Source organism: Dromaius novaehollandiae, chromosome 14 (genome assembly GCF_036370855.1).
Source record: "Dromaius novaehollandiae isolate bDroNov1 chromosome 14, bDroNov1.hap1, whole genome shotgun sequence".
Taxonomy (NCBI): domain Eukaryota; kingdom Metazoa; phylum Chordata; class Aves; order Casuariiformes; family Dromaiidae; genus Dromaius; species Dromaius novaehollandiae.
In genome coordinates this window covers 12,744,616-12,772,529 of record NC_088111.1, presented here as the reverse complement: position 1 = coordinate 12,772,529, position 27,914 = coordinate 12,744,616, and the positions used below count along the sequence as shown (strand labels likewise).

Below are 27,914 nucleotides of genomic sequence, written 5' to 3'. Positions count from 1 at the left end.
ATTTAGACAGGAAGAAAAATTTTGCTGAAATCATGCAGACCATACAATGTTTGCAGATATAATTGCATATTCTGATTACTAACCTTTGTTTTTCTTCAAGCTATATATGGTCAAAGGCTGACTCTATAAACCAGCATCTATCCAGTCTCCTACCCTTTGGGAGAGACTATTCTTTCTATTTTCTCCAGAAAAGCCTATGACATATATTAGAACAGTTAAATTGTGGTGAGGGAAACATAAAGAAACTGCATCTCTGCCTATCCTTAATTCTCTCAAACTTACTGTTTTCTGGAGGAAATGGGTATTTTAGCTACCTGTGCTATGAAATGCGAAGAAATATCAACTGAAGCAAAAAGCAGCAAGGAAATTTCTCTGGCTGTACAAGAGGAATGTATAAATGTAATATATTGTAAGAACTCAGCTTATAAGCAAATAAAATGCGTTTTCAGCGTCAATTTTATATGTATAACTGATGCAAATATTTTTGTATTTGTAGCCTCTCTGTATATTTTGGTCCATCTCGGATTTCTTCATGCTGGAAATAATACCACAGCACATAGTGTGAGCAAAGTAGATAGCGTTTTTTAGCAAAAAGCAATCTTAGAACTATAAATTATTTCTTTGCTATTGTTAGCTAAAGAAGCCTCATTTATTAGCTAAGTGCTTCAATTCCAATAATCAATATAAATGATCTGACCCAGAGAAAGGTGGGCCCTATAATATTTGTGAGGATTAAATAACCTTTCGAAAAATCTACACAGGATTTATCTATACAAAATATTTGATACAAATTTCTTTCTCTTATCATAGTTATATCCAATGAGAATATCTAAAACATACACATAATCTTGATATTTGTATGGACATAAATTATCTCAGTCCTCAACATAGCTTCAAATAACATGCTGATCCTGGAATATTCTATCCATTAAAAAGCAGTAAATGAAGCAAGGAATAGGACAAAATTTACATCTTTTCATTCCCATAAATACTGTGAAACATTAGCAAAATATGTTTGTATTTATTTTGTGATAAGGAAAAAGAAAAAAACATATGAATCCTCAGTCCTACAAGATGTTGTATCCAAGCAGAGTCCTCTTCCTGTATGGAGTCCCATCAATTTCATTATGTTTGCTGCAGATTACAAGTCTACTCACAGGATCAGAGACATAGTTTGCTCAGGAAAAAATAATATATTTATATGCTATAAATGAAAGCTATTTCTACACTGTTATGCAAATCTAGGAATTAGATTCTGGAGAGCAATCTAAAACCATCCTTATATTTACAGCAAGATTTTGACTGTGTGTAGTGAAGTACTACCCCTATATACAGAAATCAGGGAACATAAGCTTACAAATGAAGAAGAGTGCCAGATGAGATTAAACTATTTGAAATATTAGATGTAAAGAATAAAGTCATAAAATCAGCCACAAAATTCTATCAAAGGAAACAGTAAAGTGGTTTACTTGGCTTTGTTTAAATTAAGTATAATTTAAATTTTGGGTGTGATGTGGATGGTCTTGCATGCAAAAATCTGATACAGTAAAAGACTGATTGAAAGACAAACTGCGGAAGATTGACAGGAAAGAACTCTCCTTTATAAAACTGTAATAAGAGCCAAGTTTGCAACTTTTTCATATAACTTTAAAGAGAAATTAACTTTGGCATTGATTTAATGGATTAATCTCACTCAGGAAAATCAGTTTTCTTTCCAAAAAGAATGTCAAATGAAGGCATAACTTAATATTTAAGAATATTTAAACAGCTACAAATAAGTGAATGCAATGTATGTCTCCCTCATTTTATTAACATTCAGGTTCAGTATCAAGATTTAATATCTGAACATGTGAGATTCAAAATGCATTATTGTAATATACTCCTGTATGTTTCCAATTATCTACATACTGTCAGCACAAACCATATTTTCAAATAATAATTTTTGACTTCTGATTTTGCATGCCCCAGTTTTGAAGTAGAATGTATGAGATCTATTGGTATAAACCAATAAAAGTTATATAACAGAAAGAGTTACCTTAAGTCAATTGGTACCCTTCCCCTTTTATGAGTAATGCCACTATCTCAAACTCAGAGTGATAAAGGACTTTTTCATAATACAGTATGGGCTGGACAAATCAGTTTCATAAACATATAGAATATATAGATTATTTTAAAAACACTGTTGGATTTTGCTGAGTTTTTAACTGGTAGTGTTTATTTTGGCAACATTTTAAAAATTTCATGTAAGTAACTGAAACTCAGTCTTTATGGACATTTTAGGAATGTGCAGCTCCATAAATTTCACCAGTGCCCTTAAATTCCACAAAAACAGTGGGGTTCCAGAGTTCTCTGCAGATATCTAGCACAGTTTTAGGATAATAAAACTAGCTTGTATCAGAGAATAATAATTTGCTAAATCTCTTTCTAAATGTAAGTTACTTCTGTAATTTTGTCAGCACAATAGTAGTTTATTTGAAAATCTCATTGTAATGTGCCTTAATTAGGAGATATCTTTTTTCTTCCAACTATAAGTCATTTTTAGACATTGATCTAATCCAGGTTTACATAGCTCTGACGTAAAGCTGAAATGATTTTTTATAAGCCATTTTTCAGCCCGAAGCAAACTTCATTGCTAACTAAATCAAACCTTCCTGCAACCAGAACTGATAGCAGAAACACTAATAACACATCCAGAATTACGCCACTAAGAGCTGACAAAGATATAACAATGACACTTAAAATCAGATGGTTATTTAAAAAACAGTATCATTTTCAGAGTATAAATATTTTTGACAGTGAAATAAATGCAAATAGCTTCTCCAGAGAATTGTTCTGTTGATTTTCTTTAAAAAGTGGGAGGTATTTCTCCAATATTTATATACTCCCATATGTGATTGATGGTGTCATTGCTGCCTTTTTTATTAGTATTTCTTTTCTAGGGTGTTTATAACAGTGGGAGATTAATGGTATGGGCTGCAGTCAAATCTAGCGTAGGGAGAAGCTGTGCCATCTTCTACGTATTTTAACCATACCCCAGCACTTTTGGACAGATTCTGCTAGCCTACCACAGACTTTGCACATAAAAAGTGGCTAACCAGGTAAGAAGTCTACTCCAAATGGAGTATAAATCTCATTTGGCACTCATCTGCATCTTCATCAGGCAAAGAGCTTTGTAAATCTAGGTGTTAACTACTTGACCATATTTTGTGTGTTGCAGTTGACGGTGTTGATGGGAAAGACGCTGCCCCAGCAGTACGCAGTCTGAATTCCACTTAGCCCTTTGCCACAACAAGAGAAAGGCTTCTCCAGCAATTCCTTCAAAGATTTCATACTGTGGTTTGTCCATGCTGGTAAAAGACTTGGAGAATCCCAATAGCATTGTGCACGTGTAAGTATTTAGTTTTATGAATAAATGTTTATCGTGTTTGAATCAAGCTGGCGAAGGTTTTGCCAGATAACTTCAATACTTCAATCCAAGTAAGAAAAGACCTTTTTTAATGCCAAACAGTAGCAAACTGTAACTAAGTATTTTTTTTCTGTCACTAGCCATTACTGATTCATTCAGGTTAGTGTTTAAAGTGGCTGGACTGAAAATGTGCTTTTTTTCATTATTCTCTAAAGTCAAGCAGCCACTCTCTTAAAGATAAACCTCATGCTCCAGAGAAACATACATGCTGAGGACTGAGTGCAAGAGTTATACTTTTAATGGACGTGTATGAAGAGCGTAAAATACTTCCCGAAAATAAGTATTTGTATAACTGGATCGTTAAATGGAGTATTTTGTTGTGCACAGTGTGAAATAACGCCTGCAAACCTTACACCTGAATGTAAATTTTAATGAGAAATTATATTGTCCTGCGTGATTTGTTGATTATATTAGCCATTTCATAATGTGCCACAACTCAAATCAAGTACCTGAAATATGTTTCCTGGATAGCAGGTATTCAGCCCAGATATAAGAATGGAGTAATACAAAATAATTTTTTAATTATCAGGAAATGTTGTATTTTATGAGGAAGGTTCCTAACAGTGCATGAACACTTCCATTTTTGCGTAATATGCTCAGAAAAAAAGCCCAGACAATGTTCAGTCTAAGCGGATATACAGTTTATCCCGATGCAGAATGCATTCTGTTAGAAAGGCAGCTCCTGATGCAGCAAAGGAACCTATTTAAGATGATGAATTAAACATAGAGCTTGTGGATAATTTGTCCTGCTCTCTCTTCCTAACACAACAGAAGAGTTCCAGAAGCGTGAGCACAAAGAAATTGCCAGTAGTAATATCTAGAAGGTCATCATCACTGTTTACTCAAAGTGTGTGTTAATCCAGCTATCAAAGTCTAACTATGTTTCAGAGAGGACCTTATCTGGGACAGGCACCAGCCATTTTTATCAAACAGTATTTACAGAGTCTCCAATGTTTAATTGCTGAGCATTTAATTCAAGAGGGAGCCTTGTATGGTCAGCAGGGTGGTATGACCCTAGCATTTTTGTTTTATCAATATAGCAAAAACTTTAAGTTTTGTGAAATAATTTTGCCTCAGAAAGGCTAGCATGGATATTTCCTTCCTTCCTGGACTAGTTTTACACACTTCAGAGTTAGTAACGCTCCAAACTCCACATGAATACTGGCCAAAATCTCTCAAGTTTTACCTTATTTCCTGTCATTAGTACTCTTTTCATTGTGTTGAAATGAAACCATAAATCAGCTCAGGCATTCTAAAAGTGTTAAAAGGAATTTGGTTTGGGCTTCCAGTTGATTTAAAAACAAAACCAATTGAAAGCAAAATGTTTTTTCCATGGAATGAGACTTCTTTTTGAGCATTTCACACAGTTCTATGTGGCAATCATTATTCACATGAGTGATTTCAGGGTAAAATACAGAAATAAGGAATTAGAAGAATGGTTCATACTGGTAGAACACATGCTTCAGTAATATTCAGATCCAGCACTTTGGTATGTTCCATTATAAAGAAAATCATCTCCTACAAATGCAGCTATCTGAAGCCAGGCTAAGCTTCAGGTTGTTGAGATCAGTTTGTGGTTTCAGAAGGAGCTATCCCTCATGCAGGTGGCAAATGATGCAGGCATTCTTTCATTTTCAGTAGGGCTTCTCTGCAGAAGGAAATATAATAGTTTGATTATAACCTGGTATTTATACTGTAAGACTTTTATAACATAATTATTCCTGTGTACTCTTTTCTCTAGAAACTTTTATCAATATGACCATAGCGATATAAACATACTGGCATAAATTATTGCCAGTAAGTTTTTTTTTAAGTAGAAGATAATACTCCTTTAAGTATTTTTTTTTAAGTTTTCTTTAAGTAGAAAATTACTATGTAAAATTGTGTTTTGTCATTTGGGACTTTATTTTTGACTGTGTTAGTTTTTTGTGAATCAAAAGTCTAGTTGCTTTGGTTTTTCTCATATGATACTAGATTATTGTCTAGTACGATTTAGAATGCGCTTATATACTGAAATGATTATACATCCAATATTTTTTTCTATATTCATGTTTAATTTTAGATTGTCATTCAGAATATCTGTAGGTTACATAAATACATTTGGGCTCTTTATGAAGTGGTGGTATTAATACAATAGGCAGCTACAGTGAGACAATATTAAAATAGTCTTTTTTCATTATTTCTTCTGGTATTTAAGTAAGAAAAATAATGTACTGACTTTTCATTTCTTTATCCTCTAAAAAACATAGCCACTTTAAGGAGAACTAATCTCTCCTTACTTCAGGCCTCTAAAACTTAGGTACAATGATAGACAAGAACATTCAGGCATACCCTCTTATCGGGGAGAGAAATAGCCACTGCCAAAGAGTTATTCATCCTCTCATAAGATAAGCATTTAAGATAGGTGGGACTCCAACCAAAAATCTGCTGAATTTTGAAAGAGCTTACCCTGAATCTGGATTTATTCTACAAAACCAGACTGCCATCTTTAGGAGGTTATGCCTTTAAGTCACATGATAGCCACGAAAAGCTGGATTTTATAGGTAGGAGTATTTCCTTTGCAACCACTAAAGCAAACCAGAGATATAAATATAAGTAGGTCTTGCTCCATAAGGTATCATTTATGGCAGTGAGGAAGAATCAGGTCCAATACATTAGCTGTATTTTGAAATGTTTGTTCATTATTTTAATCACCTTTTCATTTAGTCCTTGGCTAAAAACAATCAATATGGTTGCAAATCTGAAAGTGAAGTAGAAGTGGGTATCTTGGCTATGGCAATACAGATTAGGTACTCCCATATTTTCAAAAATTATGAAAAGTACCCATTTACTTTAACAGGGATTAAATTAGTCATGCCTTGTAGAAATTCTTGGTAATACTCTACTTAGTGTTTACAGTTTCTGCAGAGAACACATCATTCTTATTCAGTTCTACGGTAATTTTTCCATAGAGGAGGACAGTATTATTTCAATTCCATTCATCTTTACATTCCATTTTCTGCTTTACTAGGATTAACAAAGCATTTCAAGTATTTTAACAGGAAAGTAATATGTTCACAAAAATTCTCATTAAAATCTTTATCTTCAAGTTACAAAAGACTGCACTTTTCAATGATAAAAACTACATACTGAAGCAGTACATACTTTTGTTAGAGAATTATTCCGGTTTTAGTTTTGTTGCATTAACTTGGGAAGATACCTCTATGCTACCAGATGCTTGTGTCTTGGAGCTTCGTTACTACAACAATAAATCCTGAATTCTAATTCCAGGATTTAATACATGGCTGTCACAGCCCAGCTTACTTACACAGATCTCTTTTAGGATTAAAACAATGCCAATATGGAAAAACTGTGTTTTAAATCAAAAATGATCAAATTATATTTGGGTTTGTCCAGATTGAATAAAGCTACAAGCAGAGCTAAATAATACCTTTCTAACAAAGCTTTATTATCATGTGAGATTTATGTCTCTCTCCTTATTTTCATGAAAATTAGGGAGGATTCTTAATTCATACCATATTTTTTTCAAAATTTCAGAAGAGAACTCTAGCTACGTAGTTATTATCAGTAGCAGAATATATAAAGAGCAGATGAAGCGCGTGATTTGTTTGGGCAGGGATGAGCAGCCGAGCTCATGGGGAGGAGCTGCTGGTGCAGTACTGCTGCTGCACTACCTCTAAGGCATCATTTCAGAACAGTTTCTCCACCTCCAGCACTTGCCAGCAGAAACCCCCATAAATAGTATTCCCTATAAAACACTCTGAAACCAGCTGTTTCAGAATCAGGGTGTGTCCCAAAGCTGGGTCCTCCGGAGAAATACCACTGGCCCTCTGTTTTAAATGAAGGGGTCCATGAAGTGCCTTTGTAGATCACTTCTGCAGTAATCTGGGAGTGGAAGAAGAGAGACGTGGTTTCTCAAGGATGATATCTACAGTGATAGAAAACACACATTCAGATCTTAATTTTGAGCTACTCTCAGTTCAGAAGCAAAGCGCTTATTAACTTCGGCTGTGCAGTCAGAGCTACGCTGTTTCAGTTTCTAACGTATTTCAAGTTATCATTGTCCTGACAAAATACAAATATGGCTGATTACTTAGGGAGATATAAACACACACATTGCAAAAGAAATGACCTCCTAGAAGTAAACGACATGAATATTTTTCATGCCTGAAGAACACTGGATATTCTCAGAGGACTTAGAAATGAAGAAATGCAGTTCTTAATTGTTGTTATTCTCCAAGCACTTTAATTCGCCATGAATTCATCATGATTTATGAACATACAGCATTGTTTGCTTCTCTACACATTTGCTTTCTTTCTCCCTCTTCCCAGGCAAATTGCCAGAGCTTTATTTCTCAAAATTTAAGGAGGAGTTTTTGAAATGTTTTGTAAAGTATTGGGAGGGCAGGTGTGTGGAAAGTAGCAAGAATTTGAAATCAGAATTCGAAACATTCCTGCATTGTAGAGGCAATATTTTATACAGTGTGTGAAATAATTTGCGTGTGTACATATATGGGTAATCAGTAATCTTTTGGACACTAAGGATATCTTGCAACATTCAATACAATGCCTTGTACTATGAAATTATATAAATCCTATTGTACATTGCAATGCTATATAACTTGGTGTATCTCAACAAAAGAATATGCAAATCCCTACTGGTATTTTGTTATTGTTAAATGTCTTTTCTCCTCTGTTGATGTGAAAGAATCCACCAAACAAAAGGGAGAGCTGACTGTAGAGGAAGAATTATGCATTTGACTGCATTTAGAAATAAAATAAATTACGAAAGCAAAGTTTTACATGTACTTATACATTTTAATATGGATATACAAATTTATATACAGATAAAATAGTTCTCTTTTTTCATTCATATACTTCATAATTAAAAAAGATGTAGATGCATTAGGAACAATTACATAATTTCCATTTTGCTAACCGGTTCCTTATGAAAGAATGGTATCCTGAAAAACTTAGGGTCATTGCAGCCAATTATTCATTGTCCTCCCCCTGTGCCCCCAAGTTTCTGTGGTCACTTATATCAATGCAAATTAAAAACTCGTTATTATTACTTGAATTGGTGGCTATTATAAAAATACCAGATCAGCTGATGAAATGAAAAAGAGAAAACAGCATGTTCTCTTGAATGTATTAAAATCATTCTTTATAGCCTTGAAAAATTTTATGAAATACTGAAGTGAGGTAAATACAAGACTGCTTTAACTGTTCTTAAAAAAAAATCCTATTTCTGAACATTTTACTATGTATTCCATAATAGTAATGAATTACAGAGTGAATTTACACATTCCTGTGTAAAAAGACTTGGATCTAACTGTACTGTTTAGCTTTAATGAGAATAAGGAACCTGCCTTTAATATGCCTCAAATATCTTTAAAGACTGAACTTTATTTTAAAATAAATGATAATACCATAAGCCATATCTGCCTTGGGAATTGAGTGTATAAATTCTTAGGTAAGGAAAAGATTTTACCAAACTTTCACTAACTGTATTATTTTTGTAGAAAGTCAGCTTAGTTTTAAATAAGTACTGCATTCAAGCATTATGTATTTGGCTAAATCCAAATATCTCTTACTTAAAAAACTTTAAAATATTTTATAGCTACCTTCCTCGTGCCTTATATTTCACTGTAAAGCTAATGTTCAGATATAATGTATGTCCATTCCCTTTTCCTAAGACTATTTCTTGAAAAAGTCCTAACAAATCTAGATTTTTCTTCAGCGGTTGTCAGATATTCCAGAACTGGCTTGTTCATGCATTTATGCCAGAAGAGGTATTTGTCTCTAAATTCTGCTAAGGTATTTTCTAGGGCTTAAGAGAATCTGAGCCAAAACTTCAGTGGATATAAACTGGCATAACAACACTTGACTCAATAGTGATTTATACCAGCTACTATCTGATTCTTGTTTTTTCTTTAAACTTAATAAATCAGTGTTACAGACCAAGTAACAAGTTCCCCATTAAAGTCTCTTTTCATTACTCTAAAATTGAACAAGACATTTAAGATCATTCAGGTCAAATTTTGTGTCTAAATCAGTCTTCCTTCTTGAAAGATGATACTTATTTTGGGAGATCTTAACCTAATCTAATTTAACCTGATGACAAAAAGAAAAAGAAAAAATTGAAGTTTCCTTTAGGCAGGATGATGAGTCTAAAGCGCTCTACCAGTTGTCTTTTCTGATATATGAACTTTACTCTACCCTAAATATTAAACCCATCAGACCCAATATAAGACAAACGCTATTAAACAATATTCTGTGCCATTTAAAAGAGGAAACGTTAACTTAGAATAGATGATTTATTAGCTCCCCACAGTCATTTGGGTTTTTGCACAAACTAAGGGGAAATATTCGTAGACCTCAGAAGAGAAAAAACATCTTTTTACTGCTGGGTCTGTACTTGCCACGTGCAATAGATTTATCTTGTGAAATACCTTCAGCAAAGTTGCTGGCGATAAGCTGAAAGACCATTTATTCTTGAAAGTGCGTTGCTTCTGTAGGCACCAGGTCAGCTAAACTGGCACATTTCTTGTTTGCTCCTGCAGGCTGACAGGTTCTTCTTCGTGCTACAGGCCTACGTGAGCCCAGCTGAGCCAGGGCTAAAACGCCTGAGGAATCCACCGGCATCTTCCTTCCTTCACGCCACAGTCTAGGTACGGTAATTACATAACGTAGGCTATCTGCTGATTATCACAATGTAGATGGTCACAACATAGATTATTTGCTGATTATCACACTGTAGAGGACTGCTGCTGTGAAATGATAGACACTTGGGAGGAATCTCATCGCACTGTAAGAAGCTACTGACTTCACGGAAAACCCAACTTGAATTTCACACCTCATAGGCTCGCTTGCTAGATCACACACGTTCTGAATCTTTCAGAGCTACTTTTAGATGCACTGGTAAGTAGTTGGGGCTATCTCCTGTATCACACTAAGACATCTAATTTCAGTGTGCATTTTTTGAATTTTTACCTGAATTTACATATATGGATCTCTGTACCAGAAGAAAATCCTGACTTTGGTGGGGTATCCTATAGAGATGGCATATAAATTGCTGTAAAAAGCCAGTGTCTGGTCTGTTGCTTAAATTTTAATATTCTAGATTTGAGAATCAGAAGAAACGAAGATAAGTAATTAAATAAATGAACTTAATAAGTAATTTATCTAATTTAAATCTATTAATTTATTGGACTTAATAATTTACTTAATTGAAAATACCTAGCATATGAATAGAAATACTTCTCTGCTGTCAGCCTGAGAGTAATTCAAATTTAAAAATAATAACCCCTATTTGACTAATATTAATATGATGAATAAATATGCTACCAAGAAAACTATTTACGTGTTCAAGTAAGCCAAGCAGCTGCACACAAACAATTTCTATCTTACAGAAGAATGTTATTCAGTGTCTGAGAATACACTGGAAAGAAAGCCTTTGCTGTTTTTCCTTCAAGACAGATAGGAGTATGTTTACTTTCACCGAATCTCCGCATGCGCATGACACAGTCTCTCACGAGCATTCAGTTGCTGGAAGAGTAACACTTGCACAAGAAACATCCCGCACATGCATCTCCTGTGTGTGCACTGAATAGAAGAGAAAGTCCTGCAAGGCTTTCTATGTATTCACTTGTGAACTCCCGGGGGAAACCAAGGCAAAGGACACAATTCTCATACAGATGGGCAAAGGTATCTACATTCCACAGTGCCAAGCAACCATCAAATCCAGGGAAAATTCCTACCCTTCATCCTTGCCCTACTTCAGGCATCTGGGAATCATTGAAGTCTTGCAAATAATTTAGAATATTAGCCCTCTGGTTACTGATCACATCTTGCTAAAGTATATATTTCACTCTACCCGTCCTGATTTTCTTTTCCCTTTTACCCCATATTGTGAGACAGGATATTAAAATAAGTTCTTCATATTTCTTTGACAGAGTGTAACAACATTTTCCAGACAAAATGTGTCACAATTTTGTCCACACTGTATTATTGTTATTTCTCTAGAGCCATAAAAGTTGGCATTCCACAAATGTCAATGGTGCTTAGAGAGCCTGTCTTAGTAGGGAAAGGGACTATAAAAATATTATGGATACTTCTGTAAAAGAAAAATTAAAACTCTTCTAAAATAGCTCATCTGTAAAATAAATGACACAAAAATTACATTAGGGTGTAGGATAAGTCTCTCCTGCAATGTAGGCAGAAGCCCTTTTTCCTTACTTTTTTAGGATTTATGATTAATATAATTAATATACCTCATATTTTTGCCAGTAAGCCCTGATACGTGTCCTGATACCGCTGTGCATTATCTCTTTGCTTCCCCTTGTTTACATCACTCTTTATACCATTAAGGAAAGGTAACTGTAAGTGACATTTGGAATATATACGGCACAATTTATAATAATGCTGACTTCAGCAAATCTTAGTTCAACTAGAGATTCAGTGACAATATCAGAAGTCAAACACTATCAATTTGTTTTAATGCATATATGCCTACCTCTCAAAAATAATCAGGCAAGCGTTTAAGGAGCACTAAATAAGAGAGTACAGGAGAACCCTTTATAGCACCTATTTTGTACTATATCTGAACTCACAGTATTTAATTTTCAATAATTCCAAAAGGCAAAAACATGAAAACAAGACCCCAACACCCGCAGTTAAAGTGAACAGATACAGAGCAGAAAATACCTATTTTTAAGCTAATGAAGTCACTAAGCCAAATTCTTCCTGGTGAGCCATGAGTTTAGCATAGTTGCTTCTGTATATAAGTGTAGAATTTAGACTCCTACATTTATACCACTTGAAAACATGTATCACCACAATGTAATGGTGTCCCTAGGAGGCAGACAGGTAGAGGAGTTTACCCCAAACAGAAGGAGAAGTTGTCTACAGCAGTGAAAGCTCTAGTTACTGAGAGCAGAAAACATATTTTCAGCAGGACGTTTTGGGCATTCAGCAATTATTTTTCATTTTTCAGCTGCACATCAAAACTTTCCAGCACACTTCCATCTTGTTCAAATGAACTAATAAACTCCTGATACAGCTCTTGATAGTGCTTATCAACTTGTCACGCATGGCAGTGTTTGTTAACTTGCAACACGAAAATGTTTATCTTTTTGCTACACTCAAAGCAAGCAGCAGAACTGAAAGTTCCTGTGAGAAGAAGCTGGCAAATGGCCTGCAAGTCTAAAGGGACTTTGGTTTGCTCTGTTTTATTTTTCATTCCCATGCCTTTTTCTTCAGGAGTCAGACAGCATAAATTTTTTTTATACTGCTAATGCTAAAGATTGGTAATGAATAGCTACAGCTTGGAGTACAAAAATATGTTCCAAAACAAAGTAGATTAGTAGATTAGAATTAGAATTACTATTTGTTCTTTTCAGTCTTTGTAATACCTGTCAAACACATGGATCAGACCTGGGAGATGTAGAATCACACAACAGAAACAAAGTTGCTACCCCCAAAATATGTTTAAAATGCTGTATGTTACTACTGTAACATTGCTGTATTCTATTGTGTTAAAGTAAAATACTGAAGTGTTCTTAATTCTGTTGTAGGTAGCATGGGAAAGCATATTTTCCTGTTCTCTGTCATATGGATAAAAGGTAAGAATCAGATCTGCCCACTGTACAATGTGTTAAATGCAAACAGAAACTAACATACCTGGCTAAATGCACATTATATTCTAATAGCAGCCAATTGCTGTCATATTTAGTGTCATCATTCTCTCTGTAATGTCAAAACTCAAGTCTAATTTCAACTGATAAAAAAAATTGACCTGCAGTTGTGGTCCTTGGGACAAGGATCTGTCATATTTAAATGTTAACTCTATCCAATATTACACTGCACCAGAGTTTTCTTTTAATAAGATAAACTTGCTATTACAGATGTAGTCATATACTCTGCAGAGTAGGTTGTTCAAGTATACTGTCCTGTTCCTATTGAACACGAAAGAAATCAGTTAAATCTGGGTAGCTAAAAAGTCTGCCTGTTATGCAGAATCAGGGTCAGGGTCATAGGGTGCTTTTAGATCCAGTTATTAACATTGATAAAGGGAATTTTTCTTAGAGTTAAGTGAGATGAAACTTGTAATACAGCAGATCACCATTTCTTGCTACCTTGCGGGTGACATCTGAAGAAAAGCCATCAAAACCAGACCCACGTATAGCAACACTAAAGGTGAAGTGTGAGCTGCCCGCTGCCAGCAGCACGGGCATGGCTCGTGCCTGCAGCGCGCGGGCCGGCGCCGTGGCACTGTCCTGCCGGAGGCCTGGGGGCTTCCAGCCCCACCGCCTCGCAGGCGCCTGCTCCAAGCCGCTGCCCTGGCTGCAGCCTGGCACCGCGGGTCGCACGCCCCGCCGAAGGCGTGCTTCTGTGCCCCCGCTGCAGGACACGGCACACCGAGTGTCCTGCTCCGAGGGGATCAAGAGGCCTCAACTGAGTAGCTGGTGTAGTTTTTCCACTTGACCGCATCATACTGCGATGTTAGCAGGAGGTGTGTTATCAGGACATTGCAGCAGAGACTCAGTCTTTAATTTCTGGCAGTAGTGCCTCGACAAGGAGTTACCTCCCCCCCCTTTTTTTCTGACTTCTTGGAACTTTCTGTTTATTAATGGGACAATCTGCAAAGCAGGAGATCTGCACAGAGCTGGTGCAGAAAGATACCATGTTTAAGGCCAGACCTGACTTGCCCTGGCTAACTATACCAGATAAAAAGCATTCCAAAATTAGCTTGTGGATGTAACTGCTCCATCGGATAGGTGCAGTGCCTCCAGCAGCTTACCTTGCTTCGGTGCTAATGAAGGCATTTTGCACTTTGCTGAGACTGGCTAGAGGGCAAACCAGGGCCCATGCTTTGAATCCAGACCTTCTGGAACTGCCAGCATTCACCTCCTAAAGCTCAGATCTGAACCAAAACTCTGTGATTTTGATTTCAGATATGTTCTAAGGGGAGGTTTATTTTCCTTTTTTTGATTTAGATATACCCAACATTTTACAAGAATAATATTACTGTGAAATTCTGGTACAAATTAGAATGCATTTCCTAAGCTAAGGTGATTTTATAAGAATTGTCAAGATATCTAATCTGGACTATTTGAATATGCATCCAGATTATATCATAGAGTTTACCTTTGATATAAACTATAATCTGAAGATGTTTTGCACACACACAGTTCCCTATGCTGCCGACTCCAATCAGGATAAATCTGTGATGGCTTAGTTCAGAACTGTAAAAATGACTAGCAAAGATTCCCTGACCTTGTGTTTGAATAGCCTAGTGCTTTCCCTCATACCAAATTAACCTGCTGCAATCTATTTAGATATTTATGTTGTTTTCACCATTGAGGTATCTGAACACCTCAGACAACAGTCAGAGCAAGGCTGCAGACTTCTGTTTCAAAAGAATATGTATAATATAATTTGCCATTGGAAAGGTAAAGAAAATTTCTAAGTGGCTAAAAAAAAAAAAAAAAGAAGACATCAATAATAAATAATTCGGGGTAAGAATTCTAATAGCTCAGTAGATTATATGTCAAGTAACATCTCCTCTCAAGTCTAACTATTGGATAAATTAATAATTTCCAAGCATGTCAGTTTCTATTTTAATTGTTTAAGTCTTATATAGGTCATACTATCTTGATGAAAGCACGATTATGAAATGTGTAATTTCTTTTAATGATCTTTATTAACTTACAAAGATTCCATGTATTTCTAAGCTGTATACACACTGGCAAAGCTTCTTCCAGCTATAATTAAGATTATGTCAGCACAGTACTTCATAACTTACATTTGCAGTTGTTTATAACACAACTATAAAAATCCACTTTAGTCAGAATCTTGGCACTGATGGTTTAAATCTGGGAATAAAAATGTTTATACACATTTAAAATTTAAGCAAAATGAAAGCAAACCTATTTACACATCACCTCCTGCTCATAATCAGTCATCAGTTGGAAAAAAAAAATCATGTAGAAAGTCAGAAACAGTTCCATATGATTGTGAAATATGGGAGTGACCATTTTTTAATGAAAGTTTGTTTATTTTTATATGCATTTCTGCTCCCATAACTAACCGTTTAAGTTAAGGAAAAGATAAATTGTAGACTCAGCATGAATACTAGTCTGCTTCCTTTACCCTTACTTTTGGCTGTATTCTGGTCCCCTCTTCAGAAAACTAGTGAAGTCTTTCTATAGATTTATCTACAGCATCCGGGCAGTGATTCGCCTCTTGCAATTGAACTTGCTGCTCTGTCTCCTACAGCCCTCACTTTCCCACATCCTTCTCTAACGCAGTGTGAAACAACATGGCACATTTGAGCTTTTCTGAACAGCTTCTTTGCGACACGGGTACAGTACTGCTTCCTACAGTCAAACTCAGGTTCCACTGTCTAGGAAGCCATGTGCCCTTCACGTAAAGGCAGGGGGTGCTACACAGGTATCCCGTCAGTACTGACTGAGGCAGAATGATACTGTATTAATTCAGTAAGAAACTGGATCTAGCATATCAAAAATCCAATAACATAGCAAATAAATAAATATACATATTATTAAAATGAATTAACCAAGTTCTGTATTCAGAATAAGGTTTTAAATTATCAATATATACAACATAGCGTAATGTTCAAAATAATAGTAATGGGCTGATTCAATGCAAGAATGAGATTAATGTTTTATTTAGGCTACCTATTAATAACTTTGTGTGTCTTTTCTGATATTTTTGTTTATCTTTTATGAAGCTTTTGGTAATCACACCTTTATATATAATAAAAAAATAGACTATTGGTAATGCTCTTCCATTCTGTAAAAGAGTGAAAGTATTCCTGTGTTACTCATTTCTTGGCACATAACCAACATTTAATATCTTTTCCACTGTGGAAATTCTATTTAAGAAATGCTACCTAGTTGCTACTGTTCTAACTTTTAGAACAAGACAATGTATCTCCTGGTTCCTGTTAATGACTCCTGATCCTATAATTAAAAGAAGTCAAAATCCCTAAAGAGAGTCTAATGGAAATGTTCGTTTTGCTCGTGTTTAAAAAATAACCGAATGGGAAAATTATCTTTTACAAAATATTTCATACTGAAACCTAGTTACAGCCTACAGCCTACTCACAGACAAAATGCTGTTAGCTTCAGCGGACAGTTTTGCAGATGAGTTTTGCAGTCCTTGTGCTAGGGCTGAATCAAACCCAGAGATTTTTATAACATACTATTTCAAACCACAATAATTTAAATACTTAATATAAACAACTAGAACCATATATTTGAATTAGAAGTTTTAAGTACACATCTCAAACCCATGTGTTTGACTCTTATTTTCTAATGATAAAAAACATGTTAAAGAAATGCACACTTGTATGTCAAGCAATTCCTATTAGACATAAAAAGGTCTGGAATATAGTACCACTGACTTTGACAGTTTTCTTTTAATTTATTCTCAAGACTGCTAGGTCTAAACTATTTTTTCTTGTTAGCAGTGTCATATGATAAATACCTTTTTACATGTTTTCAGAACACATATTCAGAGGGAATCTGACCATTGCTACAGCCTAAAATGTTTGCTTAAGTAGGTATGTATGTAAGAGTCGGGTATTGAGATCTACAGGTTATATCTGCATGCAATTTTATGAAAGATTGCTGACTTTAAAAAAATTAAAAGACTTTCTGATATCCTTGTAAATCACATGTAAAATAAGAATGTAATGTAGGACAAATATCAAATCAGATCTGTGTTAATGCTCAAAACTATCACAATATTCTTTATGCAGTATTGTGACTAACATAGCCCAATAAAACATTTTAAAACTAACTAAAATTCCATTCTGTTCACATTAACATTGTCTTCTATATCACGGTGATACAATTGTATACCTCTGGGAGCACTCCCTTCACTGATCTTTAATATTATACAACTCTATAAAATCTGTGTGGTCTGACACATTTTTAACACATTTTCAATTAGATGCAGAGTCTTTAACTAGGATATGAACATTTAGAATTAATAGTAATGGCTAGTATTTCTACTGCTTTCTGTCTGCACACAAATTTGAAATGCTCTTGCCTGTTGAAATGTTGTATATTGAAATGCATACGCCAGCGTGTTTCGACCTGTGAATATAATAGCGTGCAACACTGCTCATTCTGTCCTTCTGGAAAACGATTTTCCCCTTACTGTGATAGTTATTGGTGCCCCAGAAGTTCTGCATTTCCAAGCATCACAGCAAGCTTTCTTTGCGACCTACAGGACATGACTTGACCTGTAAGGTTTTTCTGTCTGCAAAATGTGAAACACTCCTTTAGCAGAATGAATGAGAAAATTTCCTTGGAGATTAAATTTTAGTACAAAACAGGACAGAAAAAAATCTACTAGCTTGCTTCTTCCCTTTATCACTGGCTATTTTGAAGGCTATTTCAAGATCTTTGACACCGCCAGAGGGAAGATGTGATGCGCTGTGTTTATTATTTCTTTTAAGCTAGTGACCAAAGTCAAGAGCACATTTTACACAAACCCGTTACAGTCCCATCCGACACAAAGCTACTGAAACTCGATGTTACTAGAATTGCACAGGTCGAACTGATGATACATTGTACTGCAATGCCCAGATGCAAATGAACAATGTTTACCCGTATGTGGTTTGTCTTTTCCTTCAAGAATTGCGGAAAAGTGCAGACTTAGAGGGCATCTGCCAGCTAGTGGGAAGAAAGGTGGCTGCAAGGCTGAGTGTGGGCACTGCCGTCTGGGCGATGTGTCCCGTCCGCAGGGCTGGTGCAGAGCAGCCCCCTGCTCCCAGGGACTGTGCCATACCTCCTCCCGCCAAAGCCCCGCAGGAGCCGTGCCTGCACAAGGGCTCTTCGGTCTGAATGAGCACAGAGTAGCTGAGAACCCCGAACGTCTTCCCTAGGTTTCATCTTAAATTGCTTTGTTTATTTGGGGATTGTATGAAGCTTTGCTCTGGAAATAGATTTTTCTGTATTTAATTTAAAGAAAAGTATTGGACAAATCTATTTATTGGATAAATAGCCTGGTTTCTGCTCTTTAAAGCAATTAATTTTCTAAATGAGGTCCACTATAGTAAAGTCATTCAAAATAGATGTACTAAATTAGTGTGCAAAATCTGTGTCATGTTTTCAGAGACATATGCACTGAATTATGTTAAAAACAAGTTAAATTAATCATACCAGAAGAGTGAAGCTCTCACTCTTATGCCAAAATATATTCTTTCTCCTAAGTACCATGCAGTTATCAGCATGTCCCTTGGATTTATGACTTATGACATTTGTTTATCAACAGGTGGTTGCATATCTTGCCATTTATATTTTAAGCAACAGTAAACACAACTAAAAATAAGAGAAGATAAACAAAATAAACTCCATGGGTTTTTTTAAGTGATTTTAGAAAAAAGCTGTACTTATAAGCTAGGTCTTCACGTAGTTCACACCAGGCCCAGCAACACAGAAGAATACTGCAAGAGCAATAAGGATTTTTAGGGGCATTATGATAGTGTAATGGAAACACATCTGCCCCCAAAAGTCCCTCATTTTCCCTGCGGTAAAGGGCCGTGCAGGAAGTGGTGAATGCTGTGGAACATCAAGAATGAAACTATAAAGAAAATTTCTTTAAGTTAGAACAATTTTCCAACAATACTTCAGGATTTCATAATTTCCTGTTACTCCACTCCCCAGGAAAACTATAGTTTTCCAAACAGCCCCTAACTCACATACTTTGGATGTATTAAATGGCTCTGTCTCCTCACAGAAGTGAATTCAAAAGCAGCTATCTGAGAATTGGTATTAGTATTGGAAAGCTAAAAAAGTTATGTGGAAAGCATAGAAAATCCAGGACAATTTTCTCTCAGCTACCAAAAAGTACAAAGTAAAGCAGAAAAATCCTCATTAACAGTTGATCTGCAGCTCCAGTTTGTAAGGGTTTACTTCAGTGACAGAACCAACTTAAGTTTGTAGGAGAAATAATACATAATAAAACCATGTAACATCTTTCATTTTAAAGGATTTTGAAACATTCTACAGCCAACCACGTGGGCAGGTTTCCGTACACAGAGGAAGACCACTATACCGGAGTACAAATGCAAAGAGGACTTCCAGTTTAGTGAAGATCTGAATGCCCCACATTTATAAATCTTCTTAGAAAAGCAGGTACCAGTTTTGCACTTTTGGTTATGCCTAATCAAATGACATGCCTAATATTTTAAAATAATCCACAGTAACTATTACCTAAAAGGCATCTTCTCCAATGCATTCCTGTAGAGTAAGGTAAAATACAGCAACATTGTTGAAAACAGCAATGATCAATTCCTCATTTATTATTTAAAATTGTGTTTAATTTAATACATTTGCTCTTGTTTGTTCTTGTTTTAATATAGAGAATGAACCCAGTTCTTCCCTCAAATTCCAGAAATTTTACTGTGATCTTACTTGTTTTTTGTTGTGTAGCTCCAGTCATTTCAGTGGAGATATTGCTGATCTACACTAGCATCCATGCATCTAATGTGTGCAGTGCAGTTCACATAATTTGAAATAGATCTTTTATTATAAAAGAAAGCTTTCATACAAAAAGCAGCAGCATCAACCTCAAAACTCTAGGATATTATGCTGAATTTACAAATGATGCATTCAGATGTTTTAAAAATAGCAACATATAGCAAACACAAATGTTATATGTCTCCCCTTTGGTAATATTACTAGACTAAGTTATTATTACTGACCCTTATAGGCCAATCCTGAAACATCCTGAAAGGACTTTTCTCACCCTGTTCTAAAACCATTTATATGTTGTCTTTATTTTTTAAAAATTATTCTCTTGACCAACAAAACAAAAGAAGAACTATTACTTTCAAAAGTTAATGTCTAGCTGCTATTTTATATCGGTTCATTTAAACAGGCCATGAATTCAGTCAAATGATTGGGGCAGGCTGACCCCCAAAAGACTGAAGCTCAGAGATGACTGAAAATAGCAAAAATGCATCAATAGCAGCCTCTCCCCTCCTCCATTAACAGCTAAATTAAAATATTACAGTGGCATTAAAGATGGAAATAGCTTTGTTTAAAATTATTAACATGTATCTATGATGTAAGCATTCAATATATTAGGAAATTACATAGGACTGATATGACATTTTTAAGACTTCTTTCAACTCAGCAAGGAATAGATATATAGATACATTCCAAACAGGAAAAAAGAAGGAAAAAGAATCTCTATAAAATCTGGGCCTGTCTGTAGAGAATTACAGTTCCACTCTTTTTTACTCTGGAGTGAAAAATAAAATGGTGATAATTAAAGAGCCTTAGCATTTTTATTAGTTATCTATCAGGGACTGAGAAATCTTGGGTAACCTGCTTAAACCAATCCCTAACATGTAGTCTCTACATGCTGTAGAAATGTCCTAAAAAAAAAAATCCACAAGCCGATTATCTCCTATGCTCTCCCACAGCTCACCTACAGGAACGCTGCCCTTGCTCTGAAACCTTAGTAAGCAGAAATTTTGGGGGCATTTTGGCCACAGGCAAAAAAACTGATTCTTTGTCTCTTTTTCCCATGTGAGTGCCTTTACCAAATTCCCTAAATATCTGCATTGTTTGACTGTGGAAAGCATATGACATCGCAACAAGAGATCTGCGTAATTACTAACTCATTTGCACTGTGGAAAGGGCAAATGATGCCTTAAATTTACTTAAATTCACTAAATTCACTGGGAACTTTGTATTTTCAAGCTGCATGGTCCTAAATGACTTTGGCAGTTCATGCAATATAGCTACTTTTCTACCACTTTTTGTACTATAGGTGCAGCTTCCAGGTCACAGCAGCTTTTTTTCTCCTGATATTTTAAAGCCATCAGAAAACTTTATGAAAATAAAATGTTGTCTTCGTAACCTGTTAAATGTGCTTTTTAAGACAAATAAAAGATTTTTGAATGATATCTTTGAAAAATACCTCCTGAACATATTCACATAGATTTGCTTTGTGGTGTGAGGTCCAGGTTCTCTGCAGGAGAGCAGTGCTGATGGGTAACATCCTAACTGAGAATGATGAAAAGAGACGATTTAAAGATCGTACCTTGAATGTCTGTGTTCTTGCCCTGGAAAAACTCTGGATAGCTTCATAGGAAGAGATGAGAGATCCTGTAGTGTTTACTAAGGCAAGACTTCTAGTTGTTCCAGGTCATGAGCTTCCAAACTCAGGGTCACTACATCCCTCTCCTTTTTCTATGGCTACATCAGGGGGGAGTCACTAAACTTTTCTGTTGTAACAGGAGGTCAGGGAATGTCAAAGGTGGAGGCCGCCGCTTTAGACAACTCAGGCTGCAGACCCGTCCCCAAACCATGCCACTGGACACTGCTGGAGAGCCTGGCCTTCATATCTTTTCGCTTCTTTTAATAAAGTGAATCCACCAATTTCAAAGGTAAATAGACTAGGCCGTTTGTTTATCCTGTGCAGTTTCATAGTATGTCTATATTTTTTAAAAGTTTGCCTAAAAATGCTGAATAGTAGTTGTAAAAATCATATTGTTTTAAATATATTTTAAACAAAAACATAGCTAATAAGGTTTTCAATGTTATAAATTATAAATGTAATAAATAATTGAAGTCGATCTTTCTAAATAATACTTTTTCAGTAATTCATTGATACACATTGATATTGATGTTCATAATACAGCTTTTATCTCAAGGAAAATGAATTTTAATTCCAAACATAGTATCTACTTTTTATCTTCTATATATATAGTTTTTTTCATTTCAAAAAGCAAGATAAACTGACCCCAGCTATTTAATTATTAATGCTCTGGATATGCAACACAATTCAGGAGTTTCAACATTAAGGCCACCATCCCACCCACAGTCAAGCCTTATGGGAAAAATGGTGTGAAGGAAAGAAATCAAGTTTTATAACATAAATGCTTAGAGAATGTATAACTATTTTGTCTAATCTTCATTAATTTGCATAATGCATATGAAATGAATATATATTCATAATAATAGAAATTCTATTTTATTGTGCACTAGAGACAAACAGAAACTCTTTCTGCAGGCTTACTAAAGGCAAAAAAAGTGAACAGAAATTTTGTATGAAGAAGGCCTGCAGAACTGTAACTGTGGTCTTTAAGATCACTCAATATTCATTAAAATAATTTGCTAATTCTATAGTTAGGCAGCTGGTGCTGGAAGGAATACATGTGAATTTTATGTATCCTCTGGAAAGAATTAAATAGAACTTATCTGAAAGAATATTGAAAATATCTGATTAACAAAGTGTGATATGTAAAGATTAGCACATTTTACTGAAAGTAGCTGTATAAAATTACATGTTTTAATTTAAGAGCTTTAAAGTAAAGTTTGGATATCACTTTCTGGTGAGAACCGTGTAATTTCAGCAGAACAGAGTTGATCTTTGGTGCTCTTTGGATATGCTAGTTTGATTCTCTTTTCCCTTAGAGCTAGATCCTTTAATTTATCAAGTTCCAAATCTATGATTCTCTGCTCTTTTGTTCTCAAAATACTGGCCAAGAAACCATAGGAGTTAAACCAAGCCAAAATTGAGAACTCCTACTATTGGATGCATCTATAATGTAGTCACAAACTAAGTACTGTAATTCAAAAAAAAATAAATAAATAAATAAATAAAATAAAAAGTTAAATGTGTAGCTCAATTGTTTCAACCTTCTCATAAATGCTTCATCTGAACGGCATTACTTCATGCTAAATAGCAGCTAAAAGGCATATGAGCAGTACAATCCTGACCTAAGCGCTTTCAAATCAGATTTCAATCTTAAAAAGGTCAATAAATGGACTTTGCACTGAGGTTTGGTTTCCTGTCTCACATGTGTAGAAATTATATAGCTATAGAATGTAAAATATCAGAATTCTATAGAAAAATATTGATAGCTTAGCCAGACATCCATTTGCCTGAATATACAGCTCCTGTATGTATTCATGTGATGTTTTACAAAACAACAACTTTGTTTTAACCATGTATCACTGTGTGACTTCAGCTGAATTTTCAGGCCAAGTATTCAAATAGATTCAATTTGTGTAGCTCAGCACTTAAAATGAACTCTGACTGCAATGATAACGCGACTACAATGTTAATGTCTAGATATGTATGTGTAACTTAAGCAGATGATTAGCTGGCATAAAGTGTCAAAACTATGACAGACACACTCACACCAACTGCAGGGATGCTCCTGTGTGTATTTGTTGTGTGTATGCTGTATATGTATGGCCATTATTCACTCTCACACTGTATCATTTATAATGTGTTTCATTGTTTCTTAAATATATGTACTTTACATTCAGTGCCACAGCTCATCTACTAATAATTTTTAAACATTTATTAGAATCCCATTAGGCAAGTACAACTAGATAATTTTTAAGTTAAAATTATGCTTAGACTCCTTAGGATATTGATATCAAATTGTAATTAGTGATACGGACTTGAACAGCTTTACCAAGCTCAGGTTTACAGCGCCTTACGCATGAAAATATATTTTACAACTCATATCAATACAAAAATTAGTAACCCTTAAATCGTTTTATAGATATAGACCGCACACACATAGACACACACCCGTAAAAAACAAGCTAGCCGAAGAGACCTGTTAAAAGTGAAACACTGTGAGCCAAAATAGCTGAGGAGGGGGGTCCACAATACAAATGTTAGGGGGGTTTATAGGAAGTTTACAAGTTTTAATCTGCCTCTCTTTTCTACAGACTTCTTTGTTTGTCTCCCAAATTCACTTATATTGAATAACAACTCTTTGAAATTGAACTTCTTCCTCAGCTTTTACTGTTTTTAAAGGAAAAAAAAAGCTTTTACAAACTACACCAGCTGTTACAAAACTTTTTTTATGTTTAACTTTCAAGAATGGTAGTATTTTCTATTCACTTATTATTGCTGAAGACAACATTAAAGTTAGAATATTCTTATTCACTTGAAGTGCGTAGTAGTCTTTTCCTGAGCACAGCAGCAGTTTAGTGCACTAAGTTTACTGTCCCCTGTAAAAGCCATAACGTACTGGTTTCTTTTGCAGAACAAAGTGACCACCAAAAGCGGGACTTTGTGGGCCAGTTGGATAAAACATAAGCTCATCTCGCCCCCAAAACCCCGACTCTGGAACCACAACCTTCCGAGATTCAATTTGTAAGTAAAGTATCTTTGCAAAGTATGCCCAATCAGCTGAAAGAATCATTGCTTATAAAATGGCTAGTTTTCTGACTAAAAAAAGAGAATATTGTAGCCAAGTCACAGTTCACACTCCTTCACTTTCTGGAGAGCGGGAATTGCTAATAGATATTACTTGCTTTTACTCATGTTTTATGAATTATTTGCTAAGTAGATAAGGAGCACCTTCTACAAGTGTCTATAAAATGACGCAGAATTCACCCGGAATAACAAAGTGATTTATTAGATCCAGCACCCAAAGCATCTGAGACTTCGTCTCAAAGTAACACCTACTTGTGCTTATCTGTTCCACTGTATTGCAAACTCAAGTTGAAACAGTATAGAGATGCCTGTCATTATTCTAAATTTGTTACTCCTTTAATAATGTGCCGGAAAATATTTTCAGTTTACTTGAAGCAGTTGGGACTTTTCCCATCAGCAATGGTACTTTCAAGCGTTCGGCAGTATGTCTGGAAGCTCGCTAGCCTCGGCATTATGCTTCTTAAGAACTTCTTGTAAAGATGAGAGAAAAATAAAGCTCTCTAGATAAAAGGAGCATATTTTCTAAATCCTGTTTATAATTCCTACAGAACTTCTAAATAAAAATCTAAGTTTAAAAGCATTACAGTTTACACTTAGATGACTGAAGTAGGTAACTGCTGTCAGTTACTTCAAAAGAAATTTATTACTGTGCTTGAAAAGCTGCTGTTACATTTATTCAGCTATTAATAATCATAACACAGAGACAAAGGCTGCCGTCCTAGATAACCGCATTACAGTCAGCAAATGCACCTTGGAAAAAAACGCATAAAAGTTGACGGAAATTCTGGCTAAGCACAAACGTTAAAATACAATGCCTGGCCTGCAGAAAGCGGCATTAACTGTCTTACTTCTGGCTGCGGTAATTGCAAAAGAAAAAGAAAAGGTATTTGTGTCTCACACGATCGTACCGAGCGACCCGGAGCTGCGGCGGCGGCTGGCGCGGGGTCGCGCTGGCTGCGGGGCCGCAGGTGGGGCCGCACCGCACCGCACCGCACCGCGCCGCGCCGCGCCGCGCGGGGCCGGGCCGGGCCGGGCGGGGGCTCCGCGGCGCGGCCACCTGTGGGTGCCGCGGGCGCTGCGCGGGGGCGGCCCCGGCCCTCGGCGCCGGCGGGCGCCCCTGCGCGGCCTGCGGCAGGTGGCGCGGGAGGGGGGGCGCGCAGGGCCGCGGCGGGCGGCTCCGCGCCACCGCCCCGGCTCGGCGGCGGGGCCCTCCGCGGGCGCGGAGCCGCCGCCGCCCCCCCCCCCCCCGGCAGGGCGCGGCGCCCCGCGGCCCCACCTGCGGCCGCCCGGCGGCGGGGACGTGCGCGGGGCCACGCGTCCCGGCGGGACGGCGGCGGGGCCGGGGGCGCGGGATGCTGCCGCGGCGGGGGGCGGCGGCGGCGGCACGGCAACGCAACTTACCGCTCGGCGGTGCCCGGCGCGGGGAGCGGCGCCGCTCGCCCGTCACGTTGTCGGGGCTGGGGAGGCGCAGCCCTCCGCCGCCCGAGCCGGCTCCTTCCGTCGGCAAAGCCCTGACTCATTACATAAAAAGATCGCCCTGCCAGGCTCCCGGGAACGTTTCTTCATCACGGTCACGCCACAAGCCGAACAAGAGGCCACATCGAGGGGAGGGGGCAGAGGGGGGAGAGCAGCGGGGGAAATCCAGGAGGGGGGGTTCTCTCTCTGAAGAAAAGCTCCTCTTCCTTTAGAAAGAGAAGAAAAGTGCAAGGGGAAAAAAAGAAGAGCAAGCAGGAAATAACTAGCGAAGATCCACTCGGCGCTGCCACAAAGACACCTCTCGCCTTCCCACTCCCTCTCCATGCTCGCTCCTGCGGCAGCGCTGCACAGCGGCGCCGCGCTCGGCTCCGCGGGCCGCCGCGCCGGAGCGCCGCGGGGTGCGCGGAGTCCCGCACCGGCCGAAAATCGGGTTTTTTCCTAGAAACTACCTCCAAATATAGTAACGGGGAAGGGGCATTCCTAGAAATTCGGGAGACGTCAGAAAGGGAAGATCTGTGAAATTCAGCTCCACTTCCTGCAGAGGGCTCCTAGCACAGGAAAAAAAAATCAAGTGAGCAATAAAGTGCTTTTCATGCTTCTCTGATCAGATAATGGTTAAAAAAAGAGGAATGGTAAAACACTTAACTCACATTTCACCGATAACATCTAGGAGTTTTATATGGGGAAAAAAGCTAATCAGTAACCCCCTTTCCTCATCTTCTACTAATGTTTATAGATGTCTATCTCCTGTATTTACTTTCCCCCATGTCCTCGTATCAGACCTACGCACAAAGCAAATAAAAGGAATTTCACACAGACTAGTGAAAAATGGGCCAAATGATAATAACACTTTCCTATAGCACAGAAACGCTTATTAATGTTCAAGTGTTATTTTAAATAGGCTTTGTGGGTTACACCTTTCAAGCTTTGCTGATTGCGAATAATTCATGTTATTACTATAAATACGTGCAGTATCATTGCTCACATGAACAGGGATTTGTAGGGGTGGTTTTTATTTAAGGGCCCCAATACGTGAAGTGCGGAGCACTGTCAGCCCCTGTCGACCTAAGGGAATTTCAGTTTGCTGAGTAATTCTGCTCAGCGGCTCCCAGGATCAGGCCCTGAGTGACAAATGAAAATCTCTATTTGCAACAGACCTGCACACTGTCAGCCAGGCACTATTACTCATTATTATTACTCATGTATCTCCTAAATCTGTGTATTTGTTTTGTGCATGTGTCTAACACAATCCTTTCTTTACTCATGTCAGTCTTCCCAGTGAAAAACTGCTTCATACATTTCATAGGAGGTAGAAGTGTAATTAATGTTTGCAAGGCTTTCAGATGACACTAACAGATGAAAGCATTATTATGTGCTAATAATGACATAAAGACATCAATGTGTTTGTAATAAAACATTATTTTTCCAGGAATAGTAGAGGTTGCTTTAAAGAACACAATAGCCCGCTTTTGGGGAAAGATAATAATAGATTTCAATGTGTGTAACTCTTGGGGTGAATTGAATTTTCATAATTGAATTCCCGTTGGCCCTATGAAATTCTTGTTTTTGTTCTTTGAATTTCATTATGACTTGCAGAGTCTTCACTCTCCCAAAATCAAATGCAATAAAAACACTGGAGTCTGGCTTCACTTCAATATTTTATAAACACATTTAGTCAAAATCTAGTTATAGATACCTTCTCTGTCTGCCGCTCTGAAGGAGAATTAGCAGCGTTTAC

At 36.9% G+C, this 27,914-nt stretch overlaps 3 long non-coding RNA genes across 7 annotated transcripts in view; 1 reads left to right on the top strand and 2 right to left on the bottom strand.

Annotated features, from left to right (window-relative positions):
• LOC112981090 (uncharacterized) overlaps nucleotides 1-26,393 on the bottom strand; it is a 59,159-nt gene extending 32,766 nt beyond the window's left edge. For all 4 annotated transcript variants that reach the window (XR_010391616.1, XR_010391615.1, XR_010391618.1 and 1 more), the window contains exon 1: nucleotides 26,102-26,393. This is a non-coding gene — a long non-coding RNA (uncharacterized LOC112981090). The remainder of the gene's footprint in view (nucleotides 1-26,101) is intronic.
• On the bottom strand, nucleotides 3,687-10,060 carry LOC135329946 (uncharacterized). The gene is made up of 2 exons (XR_010391621.1): nucleotides 9,919-10,060; nucleotides 3,687-7,394 (listed from the first exon to the last, which is right to left on the bottom strand). It is a non-coding gene; the product is annotated as an uncharacterized LOC135329946 (long non-coding RNA).
• On the top strand, nucleotides 10,031-26,520 carry LOC112981063 (uncharacterized). Of its 2 annotated transcripts, XR_010391622.1 has the most exons (8): nucleotides 10,031-10,137; nucleotides 10,227-10,387; nucleotides 13,042-13,089; nucleotides 16,997-17,054; nucleotides 19,493-19,638; nucleotides 21,753-21,902; nucleotides 24,528-24,637; nucleotides 26,389-26,520. It is a non-coding gene; the product is annotated as an uncharacterized LOC112981063 (long non-coding RNA). The 2 variants fall into 2 exon arrangements; XR_003258594.2 differs by lacking the exon at nucleotides 26,389-26,520 and having other exon boundaries at nucleotides 24,528-25,229.
• Nucleotides 26,521-27,914: the final 1,394 nt, after the last annotated feature.